General features: G+C 40.7%; 1 protein-coding gene across 24 annotated transcripts in view; it reads left to right on the top strand.

The window, feature by feature from the left end:
* PCDH15 (protocadherin related 15) overlaps window positions 1-27096 on the top strand; it is a 736955-nt gene that overhangs the window by 378199 nt on the left and 331660 nt on the right. Inside the window, exon 10 of one of the 24 annotated variants that reach the window (XM_021381890.1) lies at window positions 6107-6220. The exons of the other annotated variants lie outside the window; for them this stretch is intronic. The gene's annotated coding sequence lies outside the window, so the exon portion shown is untranslated. The remainder of the gene's footprint in view (window positions 1-6106; window positions 6221-27096) is intronic. 24 annotated transcript variants of the gene reach the window in all.

The following is a 27096-nucleotide window of genomic DNA, read 5'->3' on the forward strand; positions in this document are numbered from 1 at the left end:
CAAGGAGTAGGGGAAGAAAAAGAATGGGGCTGTTTTTTAGGAGCACTACTTCCCTTGAAGACGCTGCTGTCCAGCACCACAGAATTGTATGCGTTAACTTCAGATGAGCCCCATCCACTTAATGTGTTATGTGTTTGCGATGAAGACCAGCTGTATTTTTGAGCATATCTGATTGTGTGCTGCACAAAGGAAAGAGCAAACATAGATGAAGTGTAAGCTTTTATTCATTTTCATAAAAGTGAACGTATAATTCTCGCTCTTAAGAACTGTTTTCTGAGGGTTTGCTTGCTGTTTCTGTAGATAACATGCTAATTAATGAGTGGTAATGCTTGCTGTGAGCAAGTACGTAATGTGCTCATTTCAGTGCAGAAGACCTTGACCAGAAAGAATGCGGAGGTGATTCTGTTAATCAGAAATGTCTCTTTCAGAAGGACGATAGTTTGCATAGGAAATGGCTAGCTGCTTGTGGAAAAGGTTAGTATCCAGTTCCAATTCTGTATCTCTCTTCTTGGCTTGTTGTGAGCCTCTAAAGCAGACAGGAGTGTGTGCTTCATATTTAATTAGACAGCCCAAACTTCAGCTGCTTGATTTCAGTTAGTGATATACTACATGGAGTGGTACTTGCAACTAAAGAGAGGAGGAATTCAAGCTCTTGAAGCTCTTTTTGCAGATGGGAAAAACCCAACATAAAGGAAAAAAGTTTGACCTATAATTATTTAGTTAAAAGAGTTATTCAAATAGAGACTATTGCCTCAATATGTAAGACCTGCAAATACTTGCTGTGAAGAGTGTAGTGAGACTTTCCCATTGGATTTCTTTTACTTTTTGCTAGTCTTAAAATGCTGTATGAAAAAAAAAACAAACAGCTGGTGGGACATGTATTGCCATAGACTGCTATTTAAGCTACGATTAGACAGCCCAGATTGTCCTCAAGTCCCTCAGCACAGCATGATGGTGGTGGTTTCTGACAAGATATAACTTCAGCTGGCAATGATTAATGCTCACTGAGAGAGTTCTCTCCCCTTTTTAGTTTAGTGGGGAAATATTGGTGGCCAGTGGGCAGTTGGTCTGGATGATATTGGAGGTCTTTTCCAACGTTGGTGTGTCTATGATACTTCTTACCCTTTTCCTGATATTCTTTGTGTTCCTCAAATGACTCCTTGGTGGAGACTGGACTGCGCTATACTTCTGCAGCAGTTAATATGGTTTCTCTATGTCCAGGGACATACGAGTGTTTTAGATTCATTCAGTTGACTAGAAGGCTCAACAAGAAAATGGTTTATTCTACAAGATGAGTGCAAAGCTACAAAAAACAAATTGAGAAAACAACTGTCATATGCCTGACCTTCACCTCTGTTTTCTTTCACCTATCACTCTGAGATTCTTACTGTCACGGTTTTTGTTGTTGTTGTTGTTATTGTTCTTTTCCTATGGAAACTCAGAAAGCAGCTCATTTTCACTGTAGGCTCTTGAGTATGCAGAATTATTCATTCTTTTTATGAAGAAAGCTATTTCTTCCATCCTTCAAGCATCTAAGTTTTGGATTTGCACTGGATGTGGCTGAAAGTTAAGTTTTCCTTGTGTTTTTCTCTAGTGTTGTGCCTTGAGATCCAGTTTTAAAATATATTTGATGCTTTCCCTGTCTTGGAAACTTACTTGTTTTTGTTTTGCTATTCTGTATATATCTGGGTAGGAGACATGATAGAATATCCCGAGTTGGATGGGACCCATAAGGATCACCAAGTCCAATCCCTGGCTCCACACAGGACCACCCAAAAATCAGACCATGTCTGAGGTGGAATCTTCATACACATGGATATAAGGGTGAAATTGTCTCAAGTCCATCTACAACTTACAACATAGACTGAATCTATTTCAATGAAAATCCTCCATAGGCACAAATGTTTAGTGATCAAATGTGTACCTGTAACCTGGTCTGTGTATATGAAACAGCTTACTTGTGCCAATGGTTACTAAATACACGTTAACAGTGTATTAGTTTGAATATGGAATATAAAGAAAAACAGGGGTCTTGAAGAATGGATTATAGCTGCTGAGAGTTACACTTTCTCCTATTATTTCTATTTCTCTGCATCAAAGAGCTTTTGTTTGATATGTTGCATCCCCCACTGCCCTCACTTCCATTCCTGCCTTATAACAAACAGGGAAGTATAATACTGTTTTTAATGGTTTTCAGGTGAAGTATATTGTAAAATTCAAATAATTAGAATATTTAATGATAAAGTTTACATAACATAAATGCCCTTTGCCCAAGGGAAAAAGAAAATTCAGAGTTAACACTGGGCCTAATCCAGGCTGATGTGTGTCTCTCCTTGCTGCCCTCAGTGGGAATCAGCTCAGCTATCACGTACCCCAGTGCCCTGTGAGGAGGTTTTGGCCCAGGCAGCATCCATATCATGGTGTCTGTATAGAGATGTGTCTTGGCTGGGGAGAAGCAGTGTTGGCTCCTACTGCAGAATGTGAACCAGAGTGCCACAATAAGAAATGCAGGCATGTGTGCTAGACTGTGCTAATACTCCTAATTGAAGCATTTCTGTTAAAAAATTAATTATTTTTTTATGTTGAAATGAATTTTCAGTGCTGGAGGGTCTTTATTCTTGCAGTCTGATGTGTGACAAAATATCATGACTGGAAGTCAAAGTTATTGAAGTTTGAATTGTAAACAAACTGTAAATATTTTACTGAAGGTAGTTAACCACTGAAATAAATTAGCAAGGGATTTTGTCAATTTCCTTTTAAAAAAAAAATATATTTGGAACTGTAAATCTTTTAAAACAGCTCATGCTTGAGCAGCAACTCCTCAGACTTTGTGTGGGCATTGCTTGGTTAAAATAAATCCCCTAACTTGTGCATGGTGGGAGCGAGATGTTCTCAGTGGCATTAAAACAAGTGAGCCAAAGGTCTGAGCACAGTGGAGCGGCTCTTGGCTTGTGGTCAGCTTGGAAATAACATAGCGTTAGCAGTGTCTGAACTTATTAATGTTGATTGTTTAAGCACTTTCTTAAATTGCCGCATGTGTGTTTGAGAGTAGATAGTGAATAGCTTGCTCACATCAGCTTAATATTTTTTTCATAATTTCTCAGAAGGGTTATTAATTGGAAGAATTTTGAATAAACTGCTAATGACCTTTTGTCATACTCTTGAAATACATTATTGCTTGTTTGAAGTCATAGTCTTCAGCTACAAGTGGATTGTTCCTCTTAGGAAATGTACACAATGTATTTCCAGTTCTAAAAGGCAGTGAGTAGCACAAAGCAATGCCAGCCTCACTGCTTTAATATTCTAATTAAAAGCCACAACTATTTTCCCTTACTGTGGCATCTTCATGTAAAACATTAGTTACAGACTATGAAATCTGGAACAGCAACTTATTCAGTATTTGAGAGGGGTTACCAGTGAATGTAAAAAGTTAGTAAGTGTCTCTTTACAGTATGACCTTAGACTTAGGCCTGTTTTATGTCACGCTGACAGATCTCAGCTCTATACTTCAACTTTGTTGCAACAGAATGTAATGAGATTCATCAAGGCTAGATGGGAGGTGCTGTGCTTGTGTTGGGGCAATCCCACATGTATATGGTCTGGGAGAAGAACTCATTGAGAGCTGCCCTGTGGAAAAGGACTGGGAGGGGTCCTGATGGTTGTAGATCTGGATGTGAGCCAGCACTGTACTCTTGCAGCCCAGAAGGCCAACAGTATCCTGGGCTGCATCAACAGGGGTGGCCAGCAAGGCAAGGAAGGTGATTGTCCTCCTCATCTCTGCCCTTGTGGGGCCTCGGGAGTACTGCATCCAGGCCTGGAGCCCCCAGCACAGGAGGGTCATGGAGTTGTTGGACTGAGTCCAGAGGAGGGCCATGAGGGATGCTCAGAGGGCTGGAGCACCTCTCCTGTAAAGAAAGGTTGAGGGAGTTGGGCTTGTTTAGCTTGAGAAGGCTCTTGGGAGGTCTCATTGTGGCCTTCCAGTGCTTGAAGGGAGCTTATATACAAGAGGAGGACTGATTTTTCACATGGCCTAGTTGTGATAGGACAAGAGGGAATGGCTTTAAACTTACAGAAGATTTAGGTTAGATATTAGGTGGAATTTTTTTCCTCAGAGGGTACTGAGACACTGGTAAAGGCTGCCCCATCCCTGGAGATGCTCGAGGCCAGGTTGGATCGGACCTTGGGCAGCTTGGTCTGGTTGGGGGCAGCTAGCCCATAGAAGGGGTCAGAACTGGATGGGCTTTAAGGTCCCTACCAACCCAAGCCATTCTGTGATGATTCTGCAATACAGAACAAGCTTTTGGAGGAACATAGAGGGAAGAGGTTATTTTGCCTGAATGGTAGACACCTGTAAGAAAAGGCTTTAAAGTTGGTACGTGGTTAGTAATTATGGTGGAGGGTGGAGGGGAGACCTGCATTTTGCTCTTGCTGGACGTACGTTCAATTTTTCCTTTCCACTGAAGCAATGTTCAACTTAAGAAACCTTCCAAGAAAGCCAAATTTGGCCACTAACTAGTGCCACCTCTTAGTTTCAGCACTTCTGTTGCTGTTTCTTGCCAGCCTGCAATCAGAGGGGTAGACTGGATGCAGCCTTTTCTGGTGGCTGAAGGTTTTGATAATCGTAATTAAATTAACACAAAATTAGATAGCTGTTCTCTTGCACTGACAGCTGGGTAGTGTGCGTCCAAGTATTAGTCTTGGTCAGTAACTCACCTCAGGTTTGTTGGGCTTTGTGATTTGCATTGTAATTCTCAAGTGCCGTTTGCTCAAAGAGGCAAGTGTGAAGGCGTCCAAGATCACCATGAGTGCTCTGGATGGTTCTGCACTATGTGGCCAGAGGTTGTGACTACTGCTGCTGGCAGGCAGAGAGAGCAGTTTCCTCCAAATGAAAAGAGCACAGAGGGCAGATGGCCTCTCACATGAAGCTGCTCAATTTTTTCTCTACTGCTTGTGTTTTATTTTTGTTTGAGCTTCACTCTTCTGTTTTCCCTCATGCGTGAAGTACCACCAGATTTTCAGGGAAAATGGATGGACTTGGCTTTATTATGCCACTCCATTCGGCACTGCAGTTTATGCATTGAATAAGATCATGGCCAGAAACAGGCTAAGTCATCTGTTGCTGGGAAAGGAGCTGGTCACACTCTCACAAATATGATTACCGTCAATCTTTATGATGAAAATAAGCAAAGCCACATTTGCTGAGTATCTACTCTTTTCTGCCAGTTCTTTCTGAGTCATCAGCTTCTAAAAAGAGTAATAAAAAAATTCTAACTTTAACAGATGATCATCTGCAAGTGTGACAGTGACCATTGCCATTGGTTTGTCTTTGAGGCTGGATAGAGATGTCTGAACTGCTGACTTCGCTGCTACTGGGGGTGAGCTGAGAGCCAGAAGTCAGAGTGGATGGTTGGAAGCAGAACACTTACTTTTATGAACTGTTTTTGGAAGAGTGACATGATTTTAGATAACTTTCCGTCCTTTGGACAGTAAGTTGCTCCTTGGGAAGATGTCAGAACAGCAGGAACCATGTAATTGGACACAACTGTTGCTTCTTGGGTGTCAGGCAGTTGAAGGATTGTCTACAAAGGCTGCTTTGAAAGTAATGCTTCCTATTTTATTCTGTTGACCCACAATGTCAGAGGCGGATGTTGTTGGCTATGGCAGTAGAGGCTGAACCTTCTCACCAATACTCCATTACATTTTGTTACTGTGTGACAGATGGTAGCAGAGGGGCAGTCTGACAGAAGGGCATCTGACATGGGAGTGCAGATGGAGCAAAGGTGTGTCACTGAATTCCTCCATGCAGAAAAAATGGTACCCACTGACATTTGTGGATGCTTGCTGAACATTTGTGGATACCAAACAGTTGGTGTGAGCACAGTGAGGTGGTGGGTAGAGTGTTCCAGCAGTGGCAGCAGCAACGTGAAAGACAAGCCACATTCCAGAAGGCCATACATAGCTGTCACACCATGAAATGTAAGGTCCATATTAACTCATCAATGCAAATTGGCAAATGGTGATGATACTGTTGAAAAAAAAACAGTCTTTTGTAGCTTTGAATTTGCTCTTTCAATTAGTTTTATTGTGCTCATTGCATCTGTTGTAGTTTCCATGGAAAAAAAAGAAGAGGCATTACTTCGAGTGACCTTTGCAACTGCTTCTTTCACACATTCTTGTACTCCATGGAGAGGAGAGCTTCTCACCTTTCCACTGCATGCTGGTTAGTGAAAAGTGTTTTAAATTCAGACTCTTTCTTGTGGTGTTCATTATCTGCACTGGACAACGTGATATTCAATAGCTGCTCAAAGGAAATCTGGAGTTCCAGTCTCTCTGCACCTCCCCAAGGTGGTCACTGGTTAAATTTTTATAAATGCATTGATGGCTGTCCCCTAAGATGATACGTACTACTGACCGAATTAACATTGAGTTTCTATCTTGTGATGTGAACACCTGATTTTATTTTGTTCTTTAAAAAACTCTGTATGTCATTTAATGTGCTAGTCATGAGCCTGATAGGAGGAACAAGGGAGGTTTCCTGCAGCATAGACTCTTTCGTTGTGTTTGGTTCTGCAGTTACTGGTGTGAGGTAGCTAAATGGGTGAAGGAGGATCAAAAAAAGGCAAGGTTAAATGCAGTTAGAAAGGTGAATCATTGACTGTACTTAGGGAAGAAGCATGGTATGGGGAAGGTGACAGGAATCTAATCCAGAGAGACTGGATTGAAAGTATTACTTGCTTTGCATAAGGACAAGGTAGTTCTTTAAGTACTGCTGGCTGTTTACATACTGACTAGGATTGGTTGTTGACTTAGGTAAGATGTGAATCATTACTGATTACAACTTGTTTAGAGAAGTTATTTGTAAATATTGGGAAACAGTATAGAATGCAGAAGACTATTTGTTTCACTTCTTTTTTTTCTCTCACTTCTATCATTCAGTGATTATTTACCTCTGTGACACGTTTGTGAATGAAGAAATTGAGCCATGTCTGTACTTGCCAGTAGCACATGCTGCCTGGGGAGTGCCTGAATGGGAATGTCATGGTTTTATGATTTTCGGTTATTGGTATTCCACATCATAACATCATGTAGTGTATGCACCTGGTTCTCAGAAGAGAAGGACTACTACATTCCCCACAGTACTTTGCTCCTCTGTTACCGTTTTCCGGTTAGAGGGAAAGATAAAAACTCGCAGGTCACAAGACCTTGCTCTCTTTCTGCCCGTCTCTCGTCCTGGCAGCATCTTGCTCCCCAGCTGTCTTATCGTCGGTATTAGAGTAAGGCCTACCTTGATTTTTGGACATTCTCTCTCATTGTAAACCGTTGACAGGGAGTTCTGGCATCGTTACTTGAGTGCAAAAGTCACCTTTTACATTCCTAGACATTTCAGACTGTAGAAAAATGTTTCTGAATCACATTGAGTATTTCTCAATGTAGTTCAGTTCTCTAGATTGTTTACTGATGCTACTCTATTTTATTTTCCCTCATAAACTCAAATACATTGCAGGATCCAGGCAAATTCTGTTTTATCACATGTGCTAGAGTGATTGTTCTTTACCACAAAGTTAGTGGGTTAAATTTTCTTAATTGGTCCAGATGATTCAGCCTGGAACATGAATCACACTGGACAGTGATTTGGATGTTTCTAGGGTAGTTAAGAGCCAAATAATTTCAGTTTGCCCCAGAGGCTAAATTGATGTACAGATCAAGTTCAATTAATTTTTTTTCCTCGCTCAGGCTTTTCATTTTTCTTGTTCTGACAGTTTTATTTACTGTGGTCCCAAAATGTCTGCCACCACGGACCACTCTGGCATCCTGCCAAAAGCCCGAAGGCAGCACTGAGTTGACACATGCTTTGTATTACAGTGTGTATGTATGGACTGCGTGCTTTTGGATTTGCTAACTGAAAAAGTGTCTCTGGTGAGCCCATCCCCTGAAAGCTGATGAGTAACAACTGCTATGATCTGAATTTACCGTGATTATTTTTTTTCAGATAGAATAGCTTTTGCATGTTGTGGGCTGTAATATATTAGTGGTTTTGTGTTGCTTGGCATGTATCAGTTGTGAACCAACACAAACTGACTCTGAAGTAAAATGTTTTTAATCGCCTCAGTTGTGAACTTCAGAGACTTTTTCTTTGGTATTCGTCTCAACACATCTGTGTATATTGGCCACACATTGAACTTCAAATGTTTAATCTTTCATGTCATGTTCTATTCTTGTATGTTAAATTCTTGTTAAATTGTGTGTAAAAGTATATGGAAAGTTTTTTGGTTTTCATTTTACATCTATAATTTCTCCCAGGATGGAGATATGTACTTGATCCCATGAATCAAACTTCTCAAACGATGCAGCTATGCACTAAAATGAGAGAAAGACAATTCTTGTGGTAGACAGGAGGTGAGGTTTTGCAGATGAGCAGGGATGGAAGCAGATCAGCTTTTCCTTATCTAACAATTCTCAGTAAAGCCTCTGTTCTCCAATGTTTTCACCATTAGTCTGTCTTCTCAGTCTCATTGCATTGATGATGACTGGTCACCAAAGTGGAGCAAATGTGATCATTTAAAAGTGAGTATCAGCAGTGGATGTCTTGTGTGTTACTTGGAGGTATCCTCAGGTTGGATATTAGGAAAAGTTTATTTTCCAAAAGAGCGGTCAGGCACTGGAATGAGCTGCCCAGGAAGGTGGTGGAGTCACTGTCCCTGGAGGTGTTCAAGAAACATTCCGATGTTGTACTGAGGGACATGGTTTAGGGGGAAAATATTGGTGGCAGGTGGATGATTGGACTAGATAGTCTTGGGGGGATCTTTTCCAACCTTGGTGATTCTATGATTCAATGAAATGCAACCTGGTAGCAAGACCAGAGTATTACAGTTTCCAGTTCTCGCTTTTTATGCCCTCTATGTCTGTAAGTTGTTTTGTTTTGTTTTGTTTTGTTTTGTTTTGTTTTGTTTTGTTTTGTTTTGTTTTGTTTTTTTTGGCCACTTACTCAGTTTGAATTGCACACCGACCTGTGGCAGAAGAGTTCACTATGGATAGCTCCCAGCAGGAAAACCTGGTGTGAACCTTACCACTGAAAATAGTTTTCCAGGCAGGTTAGATGTCTTTGTTTTTATTTTTTTCTCCTTTCCTTCTTCCTTTTAGCTATCTGTGACAGAGTTTTTGTTTTTAGTGTTTTCGTGTAACTTTTGAGAAAATGGGATTTCTGTTTTGAGGTGAAGTTGTGGGACTTAGTCTCAATTTTCACTAATGCAGAGCTCAGATTGAACAACCATGTTGTTTTGGGTTAATTAAAATTCAGGAGCTGTTTTAAAGTAATGTGGAGACCTCAGATGAGTCCTTCATTGCAGCCCTCCAAATGTGCGTGAGTGCTTGTGGAGATTAAAATGCTGTGTTGAGTCTGATTAAAACATAAAACTAAATTGCGTATCATAATTTTAGTTCCCAGTTTAGATTAATTAAAAGCTAAATTGCCTATAACACCTTCTACTTTTGTTACTTCATTGCCTTCCTGTATGATCAGTTTAAATTGCAGGACATGAGTTCTTTCAGCTGAACAGAATTGTACATGAACAATGAGAATTAAATAGTAAAGTTTAGGTGCTGGTCGATTAGAATTACAAGACACACTGGTTATGATAAATAGCCTGTGTTCTGCACTAGCACGAATGTTATTTTTATAATCCTCTTGAAGAGGGAAGAAGCACCGCAAGTGAAGAATTTGAAAGAGCGTTGGCTAAACCAATATAATTGTATGGGGAAAAATGGTCTTGGAAAGGTTTGTGCTTGATCTTGGAGAACCGGAACTCCCAATTGGTGTAGTACTTCACTGTCTTTCTGACTGCCTGGATCCAAGGTCCCAAAGGCTTTTATGTCCTAGTTTTAAAATTTCAAATCATATAGAGCAGACCATCAAATGAGACTTAAATGTTTTTTAAGATGCTGAGTGGACTTGAAAATGAGCATTGACAGATTTGACTTTATGCACATTCTCCTGGGGAGTTGTACCTGTTGAAAACCAACTGTACTGGTGTCCACAACTGCAGTAAGTATGTTTAGCAGACAGCTGCATTTTCTTATTACTCATTTGGGGTCTATGTTATTAAAAACTTTACTAGCAGAGCAAGTGCTTCGTGTCAAGTCACTTTTACAGGGGTGGGCTTTGTGGGGCATTGGAGCAGTTTTCAGTGGTTCAGTCAGTAGGGAGAGGACCCTGTCCCTTGAGACTCATTCTGGAATCACTACTTTGAAGATAAATCATCTTTTTCTAAGATTTGTTTCTTGTATTTCGTGCTTTTCTTCATTCTTATGATACGTAGATGCCACATGTATCATCCGTGCTTAAAACCCCCTGTGGGATAGAACGAAGGTATTTTTCCTTAAATGTTAAACTGTCCTTGAAGCCTGGGGCTTTGCAGTAGGCGTCTAGCTCTCTAAGTAGAAATGGATGAAGTTTGTCTCAGCTTTCAGCATATTTCAGTTTTCTTTCTCTTCAGGGAGGAAACGGAGTGTATTCTGCTTGGGGGTGGAAGAGTAGCAGAACCCAAGAAAATAGTTCTGAAAAGCATTTGGGGATCAATTTAATAAGCTTCTGAAGTTGTCCAAGTAGTGCTTTTTTTTTTTTTTTTTTTTTTTTCAAAAAAAAAGTGAGTTTACTCACAGAAACATTGGAATCCTTAAGTTTTCCTAGCTTTTCTTATTCTTAGGGAGTAAACGACTTTCATTTTGCAGAATTGTTCGGAGGCAGAAATGTATCGGCAGCCTGATTTATGCAGGGGACTGTCAGGGAAGAGGGCTCAACCCAATGGAAACCACCGGATTGTGGAAACACTCCTTCTGTGTGGAAGCATGTTTGCAGTTATGTGCTTCCTCCAAATCCTTAAGATGCCTGTGTTTTTCAAGCATTCAGATGCCTGCCTCTCTCAGTTGGCTGTTTATCTGACCAGCAGCAAATAGGTAATGAGGCAGCTACTAATGCAGTAATACATTGCCTTTGCAGAGCTGTAATGAAGGAGGAGAATCTTTCTTCCAATGCTTTGCTCATCTGTAAGAATTAAATAATCTTTGTTATTAAATATTATTTGATTATATCAGATGATTAATTTAGTAACTAACAATATCATTTGCATTGTTTTCCTGGCTGTTATCTATCGAATTAAAGACACGCTTCTAACAAACAATTATGGTGCTGCTTATTGACATAACAGACCTTTCATTTACCAGTGTTATGGATTACCTTCTGGTGCTACGTGGGAAAGTATGGTGGCCTGACAGTAATTGAGCAGTAATTGGTATACAGAGGCAGGAAATGTTCCCAGTAGCTAACTATTCTATTAGAAAATAATTTCATTTATGCTATGATATTTCAGCAGCTCTGACCAATTTCCATTTTGGGCCATATATCTGTGCGGCAGAATTTTGGATTTGCTTTATGAAATGCAGTTGTTCCGCTTCACTAAATGTTGATTTTGAAAGCAACTTTTTTTTTTTTTCCCACCAGTGTATGTAAATACACTTCTTTGCCTCCCGAGAGTATTACTTTCTCACCTAACCTTTACCGTGGCTTTTGTATTCATAGTCTCTTGTTAAAGCAAATTATTTTTAAAGGAGAAAGGCAAAAGAGCCCAGCTGCTTTGGTTCTGTGTGTTGTTCCTTAAGGGCAAGTGTTTTTTTTTCCAAGTCAGATCTGAAGAATAACGATAGTGGTAATGGTATTGCTTCAGAGTGGTTTTAAAGGTGTTTATTAATTGTCTGCCTTCAGATTGCTGTAAGTTTAGTTATAATCAGGAGCTGCTTTTGTAAACTGTGTATAAACCTGACTTCGCATTTCGCTTGTGCTTTTTGTGCTTTCTGCCTGTCATCTTGGGAGCTTTTGTTCTGTGAAAGCCAGTCTTCATTGAATCGGCATGCAAGCCCATCTACGTGCTTCCCATAAGTGGGGTATGGAGGCATTCCTGCTCTCCTTTGGGAGCACAGCTGTTGTGACTACTCCTCTGCTGAAATACGTGCTCGTCTGTTTAGCAACATCCTAATGGTCTTTTTCTCTCACAAGGTGACTTAGAAATCTTGCTTCTTTCTATGCAAGTCACTTGCTGTCTTTACCTTCCAGCAATAAATGAGTAAGCCTGATAAAGAAAACTAGCTTAACACCTGTTTGCAACTATAAGACAAAGCACTCTAGTATTTTCTTTTTCCTTCCTTCTGCATTTTGTGGCTATTAATGACCTCTCTTAATGGGCAGGGAGAAGATGAGCAACTTGTTCTATGTCTGTTTCTGTAAGGTAGGATACTGTCAGTGCCACTCAAAGTTTAGAGTAAATGGAGAATGGCTTTTCTGGGAGGTGTTAGAGAAGTGAGCTAACAGGAGTGGGGGAAAGGTGCAGGAAGGAAAAATGAGCTGGTGCTTAAACAGGGCAGGCAAGGATGTAATAACTGACTCCTGACCTCAGTTAAGGTCATACATATGATCACAGAAAAGCTGTAACAAGCCAAAAAGCCACCTAGCTTTTTCCAATAGCTAGGTGGAGATTTTTAACTTGTGTTCTTACTTTGCTTCTTTCCCTGGTTACCAGGTGATGCATCGGTAGATTAGCAAAGACTGTACAGTTAATGCTCCACCACCTCCCTGGGCAGCCTGTGCCAGCACCTGACTGCTCTTGAGAAGAATTCCTAATATCCACCTTTCTTCTTTCCAAGTAAAATTTGGTTTGATCTAAATCCTTGGTTTGTGATATTGTCTAAGGAAGGTGATTGCAGAGTTGATATTCAAATATCTTATTTTGAAATGCTATGGATGTACTGTGAACATGAAGACAATGAGAAGAATAAATTCAAATAGTATAGTAAACAATTCTCAGAAGTAAAACCAACAATTCTGCTTATTTATAAGCTTTTTCTGTTACGGAAACTCTCACATTAAAATTTGTAGTAAGCACTCGACAATAAAATACATTTTTTTCCTTAATACTTCTGAAGTACTTCTGAGTTCAGTTTGCATTGTTTTTCAGCAATCCTACCTTTTTACTGTGTGGTTTTTGTCCAACTTCTTGTTATGGTTCTCTTTGTTAATGGTATACTTAATTTGGTACTTAATACAAAGGTTATGGTCAGCTTGGGCATTTAAGTAACTTGAAAGATCATACAAAATATTTAATAAGAGTGGACCTGATGTTTTCCCACAAAGCAGAATTGCTCTCCAGTTTGTTTTTTGAGATGCTCAGGCTTTGATTCTAGAATGTTTATGCCAGGTGAGTGTAAAGTGCAAAATGATTTTTTTACAACATTCTTCTAGTTGCACAAGGGATGGAAACAAAGGCTGTGGAGGTGTGTGTGAAGTCTCTTTGTGTAATGAAAAGGGAACAAGTTTCTGGGTGCTGATAATGGTGATGCAGCTCCTAAAGACTGTGCTCCTGAGAATAATTTCATTAAGTACTCCAGCAGGTCAGTAAATCCTTCAGCTGCCTTTTTCAGTGCATTCATATATCTTGTTCTTCTAGGAGGAATTGAGGTCCTTTTTTTTTGCCTCTTCCCTCCAACTTGGCATTTTGTGAAATCAGTTTATTGTGTGGCAGAGCCTGCAGACAACACCTTCCAAAGCATAAAGATCTGAACTACTGAGAGAGGACCTTTTCTGTTTATACCCTAGCTATGCTGTCAATGGATCATTTGGTTGGAGTACAGTGGGTCCCTTTTCATCTCTCACAAATACAATGACCAGCCCAACTTCCTGATCTTGTCTGAACAGCCATGTCCTTTGCCTTAGAAATAATTTTTATTTTTCCTAACTATAGAGCGACCTTACTTGGACCCATGTGATTAGCACAGAGGCAACTCTCTGCATCATTTGGTAATTGGATTGGTGTCAGAGGCCTTCTGTGTTAGTCATCCCCGGAGGGAAAAAGCAGTCTTTTAAAAAGACCCATTTCTATGGAATTCAGCTTGAGGGAAGAGAAAGCAATGGAAGAGATGAATATTAATTACTACAGTTGAAACAGATTGAGCCAGGAATTGTTTCTGTAGTGGCAAATGAGAAGTTAAGATGAGATAAGCTCAGCAATTACTTTTGGGAAGCTTTCATGCTTTTCAACTGCTTCTGGTATTTTAAATGTGTTAATTCTTCGAGTTTTATGTCTGCACTCAGTAAATATTCTTGTTGTAGTTAGAAGTTATAGTTCTTGGGAGTTTTTTGGCTTTGGTTTCACTGCAGAGTTTCTACTTAGTGAAAAGTAGCAGAACCGAGTGGCATGAAGTCAGCAGTTTCAATGGGTTTGTGTTTTGTTCTCCAGTATCTAGCTGCATCGTGCTCTTCATTGTGCTATTTCTTTTCTCTGCTAAAAGAACCACACTGGATGGTGCTCACTTCTACCACTGATGTCTTAATGGTGCTTCAGCTGCTTTAGGGTGCTCGTTCTCTATACATGGGTGACAATGGCTCCCTTACTACCAAGAAAGTAGACCCTGGGGTCTGTGCCAGAATAGGCAACTAGCCTGGTTTGCAGGTTGCAAAACTAAATGGCCGACTTCTTATTCCTGAATACCTCTGAGTGAGAGCACATGGTTTTTCATTCCTTTAGGTAACAGCATGTGTATGAGTCTGATCCAGTTGGTAGAATCAGTTCAGATATGCGTGCAGAATAGTGAATGTGTATTGCAGAGGGAACAAATGGGGTTTGCTGTTAGCACATCTCTCTGGAGATGAGATGTAGAGGAGAAGAGGACTGTGTATTTGATTGGTTGTTCTCATGTCTTTGGCAGGGTAAAGCACTGGGTGTTTGTGCTGGAAATGACAGTTAGAATGATAGAATCATAGAATGATAGAATGGTTTGAGTTGGAAGGGACCTTTAAGATCATCTGATTCCAGCCCTCCTGCTATAGACAGGGACAACTCTCACTAGACCAGGTTGTTCACAGCCCAATCCAGCAAATTTATTAGAGCTTGGGGTTTGGAGGCACCCTGGAAAAAGAGACCATCAGGTGAGAACGAAATGTAGCCAAGAGGCTCTGATGTAATGGAAGTTCCTCTGGAATTATGCGTGTAATCCCTTAGCTGTGGCCAATGTATGAATGTGAAGTGATTGAAGTTCTTGTTTCCTTGTAAAAATAAAGTTACATGATCTCCCTCAAAATACAGTGCATACTCTGTGAGCATGGAGTCCTGCCTGCTGTTCCTCCCCACCCTCATAAGAGTTAGAAGAGTTAGAATTATAATTATCGGTTTGAGTTGAAAAGTCTGGAGCACCCATGAAGAAACACAGTAGTTCACTGTTGGGTCACTTCTTGTTCCAAATGAATATGAAATTATGTAACTCATTAAAATTCTAATATGGATCAAAGCTGGTAAAATCTCATGAACAGAGCCATTCTGAAAACCTTTTATTCAAATTATGATTATTTTCCCTGTTTTCCAGGCTTGCAAGTCTGTTATTCAGCAGACTTTGAGGAATACTTCTATTTAGATGAAAGAGAAATTTAAATTTGTTTCCGTTGTTTTTTGTTTGCTTTATATAAATTTGTTCAATCCAATCATAAATTTTATTTGAAAGCAATTACAATTATACAGAAAATACCACACAATTTCAACAAACAGCTGTGATGTTAGATGAATTTCTTATGTCTTTCCATTGTAAAACTAAATGACGTTTCAAATCAAGATGTTTGGGTTAGGAACATTTGGAGTGACTGTAATCTAACATCACCTGAATTTAACAGAAGAAATTAGGATATGCTGTGAACAACAGTTCACTTCATATTAAATGTAGTAAAAGTTTGCATTTCTGTCCATCTTGGGAAGGGCCTTTCCCTGTGGGAAGGACACACACTGCAAACATATTAAAATGTATTGAAATTGGCCTCTTATGGCATTTTGTAGAAATAAAATCCTGTTGTTTGTGGTGCACGTCCTTCAGCATAAATAGGATTTCATTTCTACAAGATTCTGTAAGAGGCCAGTATTATGGGAAACCAATAAACACTGTGTAAATGTTCAGTCCTTCAAAGTTCTGGTGAGACATCTGGTGAACCAGATTTTGCCATCTACACATCAGATGGGCTTTCAGATATACATAATATTTCTGGTGGCATAATATTTCTGGTGGCATGTACAGACACCTAAGTGGGCTGTACATATTAAGAGAGTGCAAGTTGTTCTGAGATAGGCCCACTTATCAGTGGGTATTGCTGAATAATTACTGCCTTCTGATCCAGGTGAGTTTGTTCCCCATATAGGAGGCCTGTGAAGAGGTGTGTTGGGTATTTATAAACTTTTCTTTGTGTTACATCCGAAGCTCATTCTCTGGTTTATTTTTTTTTTCCCTCTCTGCTTTTGAGGATGAGAGGCAGAAAGTGGAGTCCTGAGTATATGGTGGCATAGTGATTTAACAGCATCAGTTCCATTACAGTGTTGAAGCTTTTTCTTTAAAAATATGTGATGTCAACAAGTTTAAAACCATCTAATGCCTTTGAGGTGCAATTTCTGAGAGAGCACTGATAATTTAATCTTCAGAAGTGGGGCAAGGCTGTACAGCAGCATTCATATCATGGGACATCTTTTACTTGGTTGTGCCACCTAAGGTTGACTGTCTCCTTGGGACAATTTGTTGTCACGGATCCTATTTTGCATCATTTCTCAAAGGTTTCTGATGGTGCTAAGCCCATATAGAATTTTCCTTGCGTTTTATGGCTTGCCTTTAAGACAAAACTCCTTGTTGTTCTAATGATACTTTGGCTTAAAACTGATGCTTCCTATTTTCTGTCTTAGGGAGGAATACCTCCCATAGTAGTTGTGCAAATCAGGAGCTAGCTCCAGGGAAGAGCTGATGTCGTTGCAGTAATGTATCTGTGTATTCAGGCCAAAACACTGTGCTTCCTAATGAAATGAGCACTGGCATTAAAGCAAAAATCTCAATCTTAGAGGATGCCAGCCTGGGTCCTGGGGAGCCGGTGCTGTGGTTACTATGTGTAGCAGTCTGCTAGCTAAGGAGGGCCTTTGTACTCTGATATCTGTCCTTAATTTGAGTGTTGGAAAGAGCTAGAATGCATGCTAGAAATGGCATCCCAGTAACTGCTGACATAGAGTTTGCTGTCAAATGATGTATATATTGTGGGAGGGGAAGTGTGAACAGCTCCAAGGTTAGAAGCATTGCTATTAAAATAATATGCTTTCTACTGTGGTGGATGTGGTCAGACTCAGCCCTGGATGCAAGAGGATCATTTGCAACAGGGATGATCCTGCCCTCTGGGTATGCCTTGCTCTGAGGCACATGGCAGTGCTCAGGCTCTCCGAAGTCCAGCAGGAATGTTTGGAAGGCCAACCATACAGAAGCAAACCTAAAATAAAACTACTCTAGAGAATGAGCAGACAGATGTCATCTTTCTACTCTAATACCTGTTGTGGGAGAAAATGGAATTGTGGTCACTGAGGAGTTGGAGCCACCTACTGTGCGGCTGCCGTGGACCTTCTGTCCCTGTGTTATCTCATTTTTCTGTGATAATGGAATTGTGCAAGTGGAAAGGTTTCAAGTAGAAGCTAACACCTGCAGCAACGTGACACAAGTCCTGATTTCAGCATCACAAGGTACTGGATTTCTTTGTAATATGGGCTGCAAAACACAGTTTCCAAATGGGAAACGACTTAACATTGAATCATGCATTTCAAAGTGTGAAATAATCTTGTTGCTTATAGTGTGTCCTGTGGTTGTTGAAAACCAAGAAACTGAAAGCATGTTTTTTTTTTTCTTTTTAAAATTTTTACCTTAATTTGTTTTATTTCATTTACTGGACTTGACCTCTTCCTTTTGTAAGCTGGAAACCCATTTCTCCTTCAGCTTCACAGCATTATGCTACAGAACTGTTTAAAAAAAAAAAAAAAATTGATGGTTTTTTTCCTTGAATGCAGTAGCAATTAGACCATATAATTTTATTGAATGCTGGTTTTGTAGACTAAAATTTGTGTCTATAGGGCATATCTATTGGAAAGAATGAGAGGGAGAAAGTGCGGAAGCATCAGAGAACCTCTCAGTGAGGAGTTACCACTTGTAGTTGGCAACACAACCACAGATGATCTGAGCAAGGATGTTGCTGAAACAGCTGTTTTTAAGCCCAAGTCTCCCAAAATGGTCTGCCCTTCTGCTCAAGTATGGTTATTTGTCTCCTCTCTGTTGTGTGCTGAGGGCCCAAGTGACATAAGTAGAGCAAAAGAACTAAGGTAAAGGAAATTTCTTACTCTAGAAAGATTTTTTTTTTTTTTTTTTTTAGCTTGGAACAAGTGCTGAGAATTTAGAGGAAATTTACAGCTGGGTAAAAACATGAGTTTGCAATTGAATTAAGCCATTAATCTATAGCATTCATCGGATGTTGTTTTGTTATTGCATGTTCAAGAGAAATTAAAGAGCACCCCTGACCCATGGCCTGAGGTGAGTGGTACAGCACTGCACACCTGTTCTCTTGTGGCTCCTGCAGGCGGTTTGCAAAAAGCCCTGCAGCACTGCGTGTCACTGCCTTAAGGTGATGCGTTTAAAACAATATTCCTTGGGAAGATAACTTAGCAGTGAGTGGAGTCACTCTCCCTGAACTTGTGACTTAATGAACAAACATAAATGTTTTTGTTGATTTCTTTGTATTTATTCCTGTTTGTTATTCCTGTCTGTATTCCTCCTGCATTAATCAAGCGAGAAATACATCACTGCAGCAGTTTTGGTAACCAGAATCTCAGTCCATCTCTGCAACATCTCTTTTTCATTATAAGTAATCCTTGGGCTTGTGTTCTCAGAAGTGAGGGTTGTTCTGTTGTGGTTTTTTTGTTTTTGTTTTTGTTTTTGAGTACGTGGGCAGATCTTGTTCTCTTTGAGGAGGGAAGCTTTATGTCCCAGGGTGCCTCAAATAGCAGTTCAGCTGTCCTTCCTGGGAGTGTTTCCTTCTTTGGAGTCTCCTTGTGAAATGATGGTAGGAAAATCAGTGTTTAATGTTCTGGGGGTTTTCTATTGTTCTTTATAATGCCATTATAATTTAGGTCATATTTCTATCCCTCCTAATGCTCCCAAGCATTTTGTTTACTCTAGCTCAGTACCCATTACACTACAGCAGCTATTTATATTGCTTCCTCTGAGGGGATAATGTCTAAAAAGCTGATAAATTCAGAATCCCTATTTGCATACATGAATATATTATTTGTCCCGATATGCATTTTTATCCCAATTAAAATTCATTTCCCAAGCTATTGCTCAGGTACCAAATGCATTTAAATCCTTGTAGAGCTGCTTGCAATCCTCTGGGGTTGTTACAAGCTCCAGCTGAACAGCATGGAGCCAGGGAGCTCTCGCAGCTGGCATTTCTTTGCTCCACGCTGTTCCGCTGATGGCTGTACTGGCACCTACATCTCCATCAGCCAACGCTGGTACAGAAGTAAGGTTGTGGTCCAGCTCGTCTGGTTAGTTATTTCTTAGTTTTCTATTGTATTCATCCTTAAAATCATCTGATTTAAAGTTTTGCTTCCTGCAGTTTTGCATTTTGTCTCTCTGTGCAAGGGAGAACATAATAATAGGAGTGGGCACATCACATCATTTGGTGCTACTCAGCCATAATTCCCATTCAGGGCATCTTTTTGATGCACACTGCATGAATACATCTCCTCTTGCTTCCCAATAACTGCCTCTCCTGACTGCACCAAAATTGCAGTCCTTTCTCCATTCTCTAGGGATGATGTGTGTTATTGTCCAACTTGAGCAGCACCTAGCAGTGTGCATTGTGTGGGACCATTTCCAAGCTACGGGCTGTTTGGAGGTGCTAACAGTCATCCTGGCAGCTTTCTGGCTCACCCATGCCAGGTTTCTAGGTGGCCAAACTATTTCTTTAGGTGTTGTGGTCAGAGCACCTTCCGAAATGGATAGGCATGACTTTCTTGTCCTTGAATAGAGCAAGCCATTGCCTACCTGTCCATCATGAACTTGTGCATGCGTTTTGTTCCACTCGTATAATACAGTCTGGCAGTAGCTGTCTGTGAGGGTCAGCATCAACAATTATTTTTTTTCTATCAGGACCAGCGGTGCTGAACTTAGGATCAAATCATTTTACTTCAGGTAAAAGAGATATCTTAATCCTTTCTTTCTGAAACTTATTCTGTTCCCTTATCTTACTACTGAACGTGTGATCATTTCCCAGTGGGTATGTTTTGACTCAGGCATACACTCTGTAGGTGTCAGTGAACATCAGAGTTCTGCTGCCTTCCTGTAGGCTCACTTCAACTTCTCCAGCTCAGCTTAATGCCTTCTGAACTCCCAAGTTTCATGAAATTCACAGAAATGTCAGCTTTGTAACAACAAAAATAGCAGGCAGGATGCTGGGAGTGAGTAGGACGAGGTTAGGAGACATGATCCCGCCCTGTTGGCATGTAAGGAATGTCCATCTCTGGAATGCTGCGGCATCTCAGTGCCTCCATCCATTCCTTTTGCCCATCCATCCCACAGTTTGCTGCAGTCAGCACCAAAGTAGTGCCGCTTGGATGACCTCTGTGGGTGTAAGGAGATTGTTGCCTGGAAGTCTTTAAACTAACAATGTTGTTGTTTTCCTTTATAAAACGATACAGGAAACTATTCCAACAGTTCTCTTTACCATAACTGACATTTTTTTTGAAATTTGAGAATGCTCTATTATTGCTTTTAACTACTACTCTAAATAATGCATTAATTTTGTGATGTTGAAACAGAAGCAATAAAAACCGTTCTTTGTAGCTTTTATTTGGGTTTGGTTGTTTTTTTTTTAAGTGTCTTATTTTTACTGGAAGACTTTGTTAATTGCTACAGTGAATACTTAATACACCATTCTGGCTGAACTACTTGATCTCCTAGAAATAATCGCCTATTAGATATTAGCTAGATGGGAGCAGAACGAAACTGAAGGGCAGGCCAAGCCAGCACAGGCAAGTTATACTAGACAAGGCTTGAAACACAGGGTGTTTCAGCCACATGTATGTGGCCAAAATGATGGAGGTCTTGCTTGTGACTTTGTTAGCAGGCTGTAGTTCAGATATCCATGATGTCACAACGTTCTGGTGATACACAAGAGAGGTCTAAACAGTTGTGCTGTTGATTATATGGAGTTGTTTAATGTCTTGAAACTTGCTGGAGTGCTTGGTTTATGGATTAAATAATTTATTGGCTTAAATGCCTGGTAAGTGTGTAGCAGAATATGATAACTGATAAAAAATGGAATGACACAGTAAACAAGGTACATATGAAGTTGGTATTTACTGCACATGCCTAGAGAAGACCTCAATTCTTTGTTCAGTATATCAGTTTGTGATGGGCGTTGTTGAGCCATCTGAGAAATATTGAGAAATGAGGAAAGGCGGGTACTGCTTATCCCAAAGGTGTGCAAGAGGGTTGCCTGACCTGAATCATTGGTGTGTACCATCATGGAACGTCTGTTTTTATAGGATGCTGTTGTACCACTTCCACCAGTAACCACATACACAAGCATGGAAAGTGTGTAGATGAATGCTCCATCCAACCATTCAAAATGGGATGGAATTAATTCCAGCAAGCAGCAGCAGTGGAGGACCATGGTTTTACTTCCTGTGAGTGAGGTAAACAAAACTCCTAGAGTGAGAGCGTGCTGAGCTGTGCCGTCTCCACGAAGATCTGCCTAGGCCTGTAGTTGCTGGGAGCAACACTGAAAGTTGGACTACAGACAACTCAAGAACCTTTCTGGATGGGTTTGTTTGTCAGGATAATTGGCAATTAGATGTGGTTTAAGAGCAAACTGCTTTTATGTTATTAAATAGAAAATTCAATGTTTCCAGAGGAACTTAAAGCAGAAGGACACCTCTTATTCTTCTGAACTTTATTTGTTTTTATGTGGCCTGTGAGATGGAGTGCAACTGTAGGAAAACTGCTCTGCCTCAATCAGCCCCAATACTTGTAAGCTGCCTCACAAGAGCCCAGTGAGTGGTCCTTGGAGAGAGTCAGCTCCAGCAGAGGGGAAATGGAGAGGTTTCTGGGATGTTGTCCAATACTTGTCTTGCAGTGAAACTGATCTTTTATTTTGTACCTTTATATCAAACTGTATTTCTATTATTAACCAGTAAAATACTTTCATGTACAATTTAAGCATTGTGGGTACATTTTGTAAAGGTGAAGCCTATAGGAGAACTAAATTAAATACTTCTAATGTAGATTATATCTATTTTTAATGTTCTTATATCAAGCAGTCAATGTTATTTCTTAAAGCTTGTTGACAAGGAAGCAAGGATCTTTAGGATATTTTACCCCTCTTTCTATATCTGCAAGGCAGCAGACTTGCACATCAGTGTAACGCAGGCCTGAACTTGCAGACACCTTTGGGATAAGCAGGTGCAGCCTCCTGTGTGAACAGTGTTGTTTGGCAGGTTAAGTGGATGCAGAGGTTTGGCATTTTGGCTTCTGCATTAAAAACCTGGGTTTGTAAGGACTAAATCTGCTATCCTGTTTACTCACCCATGATAAAGAGGATGTAATCCCCCTCCTAGCTGGATTACTTCTCAGAAATAGAAAAAATAAGTTAAGAGATGGAACTAACAGAGGAAGCAAGAAACAAAACTCTCTCTCCAGCCCTTTCTCAGTTATTCTGTCAAAGATTTTTGTCTGTTTTGAGTACTGTAGTTGACATTTCTCTGAGCAAATATGCATATACTTAGCAATCTTCTCTCTTCTGTGGAAATTAACAGCATGCTGCATCAAGTGTTAATATGGTGCACTTGTAGTACGTTCTGCTGGCAGGGGGATTGGAAAAGTGCTCTCAAGATGTCACCTGCTGTGAATCAGACCATATGCACATTGGCTGCCATTGCCATATTTAGAGGAAAATAATAATAAAAAAACTTTATTATTGTGGGAGTGTAGGAAAATACCGGTTACTGCAGCTTGTGGTATGCAGTATTGAAATAAAGCATTTCTGCATCAAAGTACAAATAAATCTTTTATTTTTTTAGTTGTATTGTTTGCATTTAGCTACGGTATCAGCTGTACCTAGATGAGATGCTGTTGCTCTTAAGTTTCAGTTACTTTTGATTCAATTACTTTTGAGCTAATATGGAGGAAAGTAACTTCCCATTACCAATGCTCTGCTTCAGCTTGGAAATACTTTGCTGTGGTGGTGACTATGACTGCCTTGGAAAAATGGTCATTTCTGTCAGAAGGATGCAGAAAAGAACCAGAGTTGGGGGAAAATTGAGACTGAGGAAAATGGGCAAGGGGAAACATAGGAATGTACTTGAATGTAAAGAAGAATGGTTCCACTCATGAAACGGGAATGAGTTGTGAGCATGTTTGATGTTGAAATTCAGTCTTAAAAATCTTCATGTTGCTGAAAGGATCCAGTGAGAAAGGAGAGTAACAAAACCCATGTAATTTGCCCTAGTTTGATAACATGAAGATCTTACAGCTAATGTAGGAGGGGTTAGGTATACCAGGGAGTCCATAGGTGGAAATATTTATATGGGAGGTGCTCAAACAGTGTTAGTAAAATAAAGATTGTGATAGTGTTCTAGGCTTTTGGTTCATGCAGAATTGGAGAAAAAGTTGTATTTGCACTGTAAATTATTCAGTATCGCCCCAGTTAAGCCAAATATTTGCATGTGCTTAACTTCTTCAGAAAAGCATACAAGCAGATGTTTGGCTTTAGTAAACAGTTCTGCACAGTTCTTCTCACTTGGAGTTACAGTGAATTGGAGTTGTAAATAGCTTACACAGCTGAATTCCAAGGTAAGCTCTCCTGTGCTGTCTCTCATTCCGTGCTGATGGTGAACCAAGGCTGAGAGGGGCTCAGCAGCTGTCTGGGAAGTGCAGTGAGCGGGCATGGGTATTCGTGGGCTGACATCTGATTTTCTGGGATGTCCCTTAATTCCTGAGCTGGAATTCTTTATTTTTTCTGGTTAAGTCTTAACTGAAGGTGTTTTCCAGCCCTGTAGTTTCCCAGCTGATGTTCTGCAGGTGTGCAATTCAGCCTCAGGACCCAGCTCACCAGAACAAAAACCCTTCTTGGATGCTTTGTGCTGGAACCCGACAGCCACATGGCCATGTGCTATGCTGTCCCAGCTGCTTGCCAACGGGAATGCTCAGGAGGGCACCCCATAGTGCATAAATTGGGGAGCGGGTGGGTGCTCTGCCGTGCCTGGCTGGATGAGGGTGCCTGCTGGCCTGAAGCACCACTGGTTAAGAATGGTGTTGGGACAAACTAGAGGTGGAGCTGCTTTTTTGGCTGTTCTCATGTTTAAATATTTTCAACTATTTCCTTCTGTTGGCAGTTCAACGTAATTGTGTCAGCAATGAAAATAAAACATTTGGGATATACAGTTTAGTAGACTGGAGCTTTAACCTTGCTAGGAACGCTGTCATACTGTAAAGCAAATTTATCTCCTGTTTTGGCTTGTATAAGAGGCTTATTTTTTGTTTCTAATGACATTTCTGATATATGATGGTACCTGTTCCATCTCCCAGCTAGCATTTGCACATCAGCGACTCTGTACTTTTGTGTGGGAGGAATATAGGAATGTAGTTAGGGCATGCAGGGCTGCCATGAGGAAGGCTAAGGCCCACTTGGAGTTATATCTGGTGAGGAAAGTCCAGGACAAGAAGAAAGGCTTCTTTAACTGTGTCAATAGCAGAAGGAAGCCTAGGGAAAATGTGGCTCCATTGCTGAATGAGGTAGGTGCCCTGGTAACTGAGGTCACTGAGCAGATGGAATTACTGAATGCCTTCGTTGCTTCAGTTTTCACTGCTAAGACTGCCCCTTGGGAATCCACCGCCCTAGATATGAAAGAGAGACTGGGGAATGGAAAACTTCTCCTTCATCAAGGAGAATCTGGTCAGAGATTGTCTGGGCAAACTAATTGCACACAAACCTATGGACCCTGATACGATGCACCCATGAGTGCTGGCAGAAGTGATTGCCAAGCCACTCTCTATCATCTTTAAAAGGTTGTGGAAAATGGGAGAGGTGCCTATGGACTGGAGGAAAACCAATGTCACAAAATGAGGAGAAAGCAATGGATGTTGTGTACCTTGACTTCCACAAGGCTTTTAATACTGTCTCCCATAACATCCTCGTGGGTGAGCTTAAGAGGTATGGGATAGGTGAGTGGTCAGTGAAGTAGATTGAAAACTGGCTGACTGTCAGAGCTCAGAGGGCTTAGAGTCCAGGTGGAGGCCTGTAACTAGTGCTGTTCCTCAAAAGTCTCTTCTGGGTCCAGTGTTGTGTAACATGTTCATCAATGACATGGATGAATGGATGGCATGCTCCCTTCAGCAAGTGATGATACAAAGCTGAGGGGAGTGACTGACACACCAGAAGGCTGTGATGTCATTCAGTGAGACCTGGATGGGCTGGAGTAGGTAGAGAAGAACCTGGTGAAGTTCACCACGGGCAAGTACAAAGTCCTGCACCTGGGGAGGAATAACCACATGCATCAGTATAAGTTAGGGGCTGGAGAGGAGCTCTGCAGAGAATGACCTGGGTGTCCTGGTGGACAACAGGTTGCCCATGAGCCAGCAGTGTGCCCTTGTGGCCAAGAAGGCCAATGGTATCCTGGGGTGCATTAAGAAGAACGTGACCAGCAGGTTGAGGGAGGTGATCCTCCCCCTCTGCTCTGCCCTGGGGAGTCCACAGGTGGAGCACTGTTTGGGGTTCTCTAGTACAGCGAAGACTGGGAACTTCTGGAGAAAGCCCCACAGCAGGCTACAAAGATGATGGGGTCTGTTGCGTCTCCCTTATGAGGAAAGAGTGCGAGCCCTGAGGCTGTTCAGCCTGGAGAGAAAAAGACTGAGAGGGGATCTTATCAATGCTTATGAATATCTAAAGGTCAGGAAAGAAGAAGGTGGGGTCAGGCTCTTTTTGGTAGTTCCCAGTGACAGAACAAGAGTTGAAGGGGGCAAACTGGAACACAGGAAGTTTCATCTGAACATGAAGAAAAACTTCTTTACATTGAGGGTGACAGAGTGGAGGAACAGGGTGCTCAGGGAGGCTGTGGAGTCTTCTTCTCTGGAGATATTCAAGACCCACTTAAACGCTTTCCTGTGCAACCTGCTGTAAGGAACCTGCTTTAGTGTGAGAGTTGAACTCAATGACCTCCAGAGGTCCCTTCCAACCCCTGCAATTCTGTGACTCATGCTAGCATGTTCCCAATTTCAAATGACTTCTGTAACTTCCAATTTTATTTTCATACCAAGAACAAATTTGCATTGTTTTTTTTATTTTTTACTCTGACCTGATACTGTTCATTGTAATTAAATCCATGTTTCTCCTTTTAGCTTGAAATGAATGCAGTATTTTTAAGTGCTGTAATTACATTTGTTCTTGTCTTAGCTTAAATCTTAGGTATTTAAGGTCAATGTAACATTGCTGAGTCTTAAATATATCCCATATGCTTGGATGTGGTAACTGATGTTCAATATTCTGAGGTTTCTTTTTTCCATTCATCTTTATCTCCCCTTAAAACTTGTTGAGATGTGGGGTATAGGTGACTTGATGACCGGTTGGAGTTTCTACTATTTCAGTAGTTACATTGGTAAGAAATAATAATGAAAAAAAAAGCAGAAGTAAGATGAGGAGATGTGATTGCTCCTTGGAGTGCCATTGTCAGTCCGCTGCAGTCAAGCTGCAAAAACCTACAGTGAGTAACTCCCACCAGCGCTCCTCTGGGGATGTGTGTGCAGGTGTTGTGTCTCAGTACATTGGTGTAGGTGTGTTTCTCAGTGCTTGTGCACTATCCTCCACCAAGTGCTCCAGAGAGAGCTTTATTGAAGCTTTTTCTTTTTTAAATGCACACAATCCAGAAATTGCCATTCCCCTAAACCTTATCTCTTGTTTTCTTTTTTTCATTTGAGTATTTTTCTGGTTGAGTGTAGAATTTTTTTTGTGCCTGTGAACATTTTCATAATTTTGATATGAAAATGGAGAAAATAAAATGTTTTGAACAAAACTCCTGAGCAGGCTCCTCAGGGAATAGATTCCTTTTTCTTTTTCTCCCATTTTTCTTTTCCTGTTGAGAATTTGCTGTTCTTTTCCTCTAGCAGTTCCATACTTACTGAGTTACTGGTAATGTACTTATGAGCCTAAAGCTTCCATTTCCT

The sequence above is a fragment of the Numida meleagris genome, unplaced genomic scaffold, assembly GCF_002078875.1.
Source record: "Numida meleagris isolate 19003 breed g44 Domestic line unplaced genomic scaffold, NumMel1.0 unplaced_Scaffold119, whole genome shotgun sequence".
NCBI lineage: Eukaryota > Metazoa > Chordata > Aves > Galliformes > Numididae > Numida > Numida meleagris.